Below are 6,262 nucleotides of genomic sequence, written 5' to 3'. Positions count from 1 at the left end.
AGAGAGTGAAAAGTTCAGGCTAATAACTGCACTTGTTGAACTATGGTTGGTAAAGAAGTTACATAATTCACATAAAGATCTTCTAAATAGGATCCTTTAGCCTGGTTTTGCGAGTACAGCAACCACGTGGGAATGAAAGTATCATCGTAGAAGAGAGTGAGAAAGAAAAGTCAACAAAAGTGAAGAGAATTGGATATATAGACAGTCCACAGAAATAAACTAATACTGTTCTAAACTGTACCACATCAGCTGACATCATTATAGCCTTTAGAGTGAAGCTGTTTTGGTCAGCACTTCACGCTGTACTGTTAACACATTTTCATCAGGAGCTCAAATAACTTCATTAAAAATGAACAGATGACAAAAAATCTCTGCTGGAGATTATGCATTAAAAGGTTAGAAGGCCTTCACTTTGGTTCATTCCAAGAACAAATTTAAAAAACTTTAGAAAAGGGCTTCAATTCGGTGAGTACAAATTAGAGAATCCTCCCAACACAAGACCATCTAAAGTCTTAACTGTCTGGTGAAGACCTGCTAAAGACCTGTAACTGTCTGGTGAAGACCATCTAAAGACCTTTATCTGTCTGGTGAAGACCAGTTAAAGACCTTTAACTGTCTGGTGAAGACCAGCTACAGGCCTTTAACTGGTTGGTGAAGACCAGCTTAAGGCCTTTGCTTCTCTGTAAACGTCCATCTCCTCTGTCTGACATGCAGTTCTAACTCCTCTGTGCCTGTTTTCACTTTTCTGGCCTTGGTATTTGATATTCTCCAATAACACTGTTCTCCTGAAATATTTATCTGCCATGCATAACAACCTCCGGCAAAGTGGCCTGCCTTGTCCAGACAGCAGTTGCTGTATTGTGTCCAATGCCTCAGTTCCTTTCAGCTCGTTTTAAAAAAAGCATCTCTTCTGTTATTCTGAGGTCTTACAAAACCTTTATTACAGCAAGTCAGGCTACAATCAAAGCACTACTATGGACCTTCAGCAGTTAAGGTCCAGCCAATCGGCCATTTTAGGAGTGTCTGACGTTCAGACGAGCAGTTATAAATGTAGAACCATTTTTGAGCACAACTGTTGTATTGTAGGAACGTGCTGCACTGGTGTCAGAATGACAAACATGATGATCGATCAGTGTCTACTGACAAATCAATCACTAGATCACCTGCATGCTCAGATCGCTTTTGATCAGCAGAATGAACATTAAACCTTAACATGCATTAATCCTTCATTTAAACCTTAGTTAAACCTCACAGGTCCAATTAGACAATCTGCTGATTTCTATTTGAAAAGCACAGAAATATTTGAAGTGACCAGAGCTTATCCATCACTATTAATACTGGTCATATCTTTACTGTTACATGAACAATTATGAATAAACAGACACAGAACAGGGAGGGGGTGGGAGAGAATTTATTTGAGGTCTCTGAAATGCTCCACAGCAACAGTGATGGTCTCATTGTGCAGGTGAAGACAGCATCCCTTGGCTGGATGTCTTTGGGAAGGATTATACAAACTCCTTCCTAGAGAGTGAGTTAGAACAGGCTCTGTCCATTCTGGGCTCTCTCTCTCTCTCTCTCTCTCTCTGTCTCTCTCTCTCACACACACACACACACATACACACACACACACACACACACACACCCTCTTACACATCAGAGCTGTTTTGAGTTGTGGTCCTGAAGAGTAAAGACAGAGATTAGATCAGACAAACCAACAATTAGCAACAACAAAAAACTACCACCTCTGCATTACATTCCCCAGATACCTCTATATGCACACAAAGAATCTGTCCTATCACATTTCCCCTCCCCATCTCTCTCTCTCTCTCAAAGAAACACACATACGCGTATGTGTAGGACTGGTATGTAATAAGGATTCCTCTATGCCAAGCCATAAACCTAGTCCTTAATCTGCTAATCTGGAAGGTGTTTGCTCTTACTGCTTAAAACAAGTAAAATTTAAAAAAGAAATGTAGTTTGACAAAGTGTTTAGTGTTGTATGTTACTGCTTTTTGTGGAACTACATTGGTCCAAGTGCAACAACACTCTGTCACAGCCACGTGCACATCATGTCAACTATAACGCTCATACTGCCCAAAAGGAGTTTGCAGGTTAGGAAACAAATATGTCAAAATGTGCTTACAACACTGGCCACTGTACACGTGTACACATGTACACCTGCTCATTTGCATGGCCCCGCTTGTTTTTGAAGATAAATTGGTCATTTTGCTCAACAAGTCTGCCCAAGACTGGTGCGAGTAATCTGTCTCCTTTTATCCCTCACTGCCTTGATTCTGTTCAGGTGTGAGGAGGCCTGTCAGATGAGTTCCTGACCAGACTCATTTACTTCCCCAGAACAGCACAGTGCAATCCCGGGCAAATGGAAAGAAAATCCCCTTATAGGATTTCCTAATGCAGAGACAGATTTCCCCTTGAGCCGAATACCACAAGATCCCGGAGGAGGACGGGACATGCACGCTTCAACACACACATTTGATCAGCATAATACGTGTACAGAGTCAAGAAGGTACATAACTATCTACCAATATATATATTGGTAAATATATACCTCTGTGTGTGTGTGTGTGTGTGTGTGTGTGTGTGTGTGTGTGTGTGTGTGCGTGTCTGACGCTTTGAAAAAATAAAAAGACCAGCACAAGATATCAGAGCGCTGGTATAAAACTACTGCAGACCATTGAGAGGGGTAGAGGGGTGACCCAGACGACCCACAGCTGGAGGGGAAGTGCATCTGGGGCGTGGCAGTGCGTTCCTAAGTTGGTCACGCCCCCCAGCTGGTGATGGACTGCGTGGCAAAGGGTCACGCACTTTGCCCTGTGACAGCGCAAGCGGTCTAAAGCGTCTGCCAGACGGCCGGGGCGGCGTATCGAACCGCTCGGGCTAACGAGAGCAAAGGCTCACGTGTTCGCTGCACAAATAATCTTCGCTTTAGACATGAGGCAAAAAAGGAAAAGGAGAGGAGGAAAAATCTCCACTCTCACATTGTGTGTCGTGCTCCCCTGCTCCAGACAGCCCACGCCGACACGGCGCTTCAGAAAGTGCCACCGCCCGGGCTCTGTGCAAATCCCTAACCCCGAACGCCACCCTCCCGGAGTGTCACGCTAAACTGCGCGATAAAGTCCCGGACTCCTTAGAGTTTTCGCTCAGTCACGCTATCGATTTCGGCCGAACGCGGACGGCGGGGGTTGGCAGGCTTCTCGACAGGAACCGCTGTCCCTCGCTGCTCTGTCCAACTTGATAGTCTGTTTCCGCATTTCCACTTCCTCCCTCGAAGCTGACCTCTCGCTATCAGCGTAGCGCCACGACAAAGAGCACAAAGTGCAGCCTCTCCAGGAGAACAAAGTCTCCAGTGTCCTCCTGGCCGCCTGGCCGCTCACCATCTTGGCAGGCGCCTGTCTCGCCGCTTTTGCAATCAAAGCATGTGTGGTGAACACACGCTCGTGTTTTGTACGGGAGTTAAAGTGACCCCAGCTAGCAGTCAATCAGAGTTTTTAGGAGCTCAGCATGCACAAGGAAGAACAGGGAGCCATGACGCTTCCATGTGGATGCCAGGGGAAGGGGGAAATTGGCTATTTCTGGTTTCATTTGTCCTCTCGGAAAGGTTTTAATGAGGTCAGCTCTCCATCTCACCCTAGTCTCAACCATGGTGGCCATGACGCAAAAAGCAGGCATGCAGAAGCCTGAGGCTTGGCCCTTCTAAAGGTGCCATGTTTGATGCAAGGGAGAAAAAAGCTCTATTATAGTACAAAAAGTGAGTCTGCTGCACCCTGTCATTATGAAACAGCCATTATGAATGTCTCAGCTGATTATAACCCATTTCCCACAAGCCGGAGGATCCAGCGGATAGGTGGCGTGTCTCGAAAGCACGTTGTGGGGTCAAGAGAAGAACAGTAGCCCCCGGAATGTTCCGTATGTCAAACTCGAAAGCTGCTCGGGAGGAAACCGCCAATGCGAGGCAGCTGACCTCAGCGCGTGCTCTTAACCGTTTCCACACGACGCCGTGACAACAAAGGCCACAGCCGCTCAGAAGGCGTCCACGTCAGCAGAGGAAAAAGACAAGAGCGCACAACACGTCTCCACGCCTCATCTCTCTGTTTGGAGTGCAGGCACTTTGTGTGTGTGAGAGCAAGAAGCCATGATTACAGCTTTCACTGTGGTGCAAGCGCAAAGACGCTCACCGCCCTGACGCACTCCTTCCGCCGACTGCCCACTTTAGTTGGTACCGTATTTAAAATGAATTTTCTACACACGCATTTAGAGCCTAGAGTCCATGTGTTATCATGAGGAATCGGCCAGCCACCTTCCATATTACTCATTGATTGTTTCTAAGCACAGGACCAGGTCTAAGCAGATAACCCTGGACTGGTGGAGCGTTCTCCACCCAGCAACAACACTAATGATGTAGGGGAACTGTAGTGGGCGTTTGCTGGTCCGAGTGCAAGAGGCACAGCTGTATTGCGGGGGATTTACACGTGTCACTTTCACTGGTGGGTTGAGTATGGTCTGCCACCCAAAAATAGCCAGCCAAGACTGGTCCTGTGTTCAGAGGCTGACCTTTCCGGAAGAGTGGGAGGATGGCTAACACATGGGGGACTCAAGGATCATAATCCCCAGCTGTAGAAAGTTTTTCTAACAAGTTTTGTGTAAATTGGGTGGTGAGTGAATATTTTCCATGTCAGAGAGAGGAGCGCGGTGAAGGTGGTATCCGTTCTCTCGAGGCCGGAGGGGAACCTAAGCCCTCGGGCACTGTTGCTGTCAGTACTGCTATTTTTGTAGCTCCCTGCGGACAGAGTCGAGTCAGGCCAGACTGGGATGAGGCGGAGTACTGAGACGACAGCGGAGGGGAGCTGACGCAGCACCTCACCTTCGACCTCGGACATCAACGAAGGTTGTGCCGTTGAACAGTGATCCCTGAGCCACACCGCCTTTAAAAACACTGCATCATGCAAAACAAGATTCAAATCAAGCTACAGGAGGTGTTGAAAAATGACCATGGAAGTGTCAAACGAGAACGTACGGGCCAGAATGCAAACGTGTACGTCAGCCAGGTGCAAAGTCCTTTGAGATATCTTCTCAATCAGGCATGAGAAGCAGAACTTTCACTGCATTCCTGGGAAGTTTCTGATTGGCGATAAGAAGATCGAGCAGGCGCGCGTTCGGCGTTCTGGCGCGTGAGCAGGAACACAAGACCCGCAGAAGCGGCGAGGTGAAGAGGTGGACACGTGAAGACGTCCGTGCAGCGCCGTCTCACGCACCCTGTCCACCCAGAGACACTCCACTGTGCCACGCCACAGAGCCTTTTGTGTTTCTGCCTGTCACACAACAAAAGTATCCAGATGAAAAGAGAAAGAAGGGAGCAAGTTGTTTTCAACTCTGTACATGCTGCATCAGCTCATCTATGAACTAATACCAAGCAGCAGGCCTGCCAAGAAAATTAATTTTTTATCCCAAAAGCAACAGGTGGTGCTTGCGAAGATATGGATATGAGTCAGTGTTAGTGGATTAAAGATCAGCTTTCTTCAGGCTAGCAAACAGAGCTGAATTTCAGAACGTTATAAGCTTCAGGTTCTTTCAAAACACTGAAGGAAAACAGTGGAATAAGTCTTCACTCAGTTTGTTTTTTTTCTGAAGTACAGTAATACATTCACCAAGCCTATCAAGAAACAAAACAATTTATTATCAGTTTCAATTCAATTAACTTAAAAGGTGAAATGTAGCAAAGAAGAATACATTTCAAATGTGTTTTTTTGTTCTGTTTGTTTTTTTATGTTGAGGTTTACATATGTTGGTCATCTGCTCAACAGTGATAATAAAGCTACAGTCTGCATGCTTGTGCACTGCTCCTACACAGTACTGAACACCTGCACAGAACTGAACACCTGCACAGTACTGAACACATTGACTTACACAGTACTGAACACCTGCACAGAACTGAACACCTGCACCTATACAGTATCGAACAGCTGTGCAGTGTGGACGACACAGACCTGCACACTGAACACATGGACCTGCACAGTACTTAACACCCAAGCAGTTCCCACGACACCACTGTTTCACTGAATTACTATCTACCATGTGAACATGAATTTTAGATCGGAATTTAAACCATAGAAACTAAAGCAAAAAAAAAAACTACCATATGTTGACATATTATACGCCGACGTGCTACCTGAGGCCATACTTGTCATTTTGATATATCTTCATTTATACACGCAGTAGTACATCAAGTCATATTACGCCTGTT

At 46.1% G+C, this 6,262-nt stretch overlaps 1 protein-coding gene across 1 annotated transcript in view; it reads right to left on the bottom strand.

Moving 5' to 3' along the window:
- Positions 1-6,262, bottom strand: part of cemip (cell migration inducing hyaluronidase 1) — a 69,584-nt gene that overhangs the window by 37,343 nt on the left and 25,979 nt on the right.

This window comes from Brachyhypopomus gauderio, chromosome 12 (genome assembly GCF_052324685.1).
Source record: "Brachyhypopomus gauderio isolate BG-103 chromosome 12, BGAUD_0.2, whole genome shotgun sequence".
Classification (NCBI taxonomy): Eukaryota; Metazoa; Chordata; class Actinopteri; order Gymnotiformes; family Hypopomidae; genus Brachyhypopomus; species Brachyhypopomus gauderio.
The sequence above is the reverse complement of the archived record's forward strand: the minus strand, read 5'-3'. Positions and strand labels throughout refer to the sequence as shown.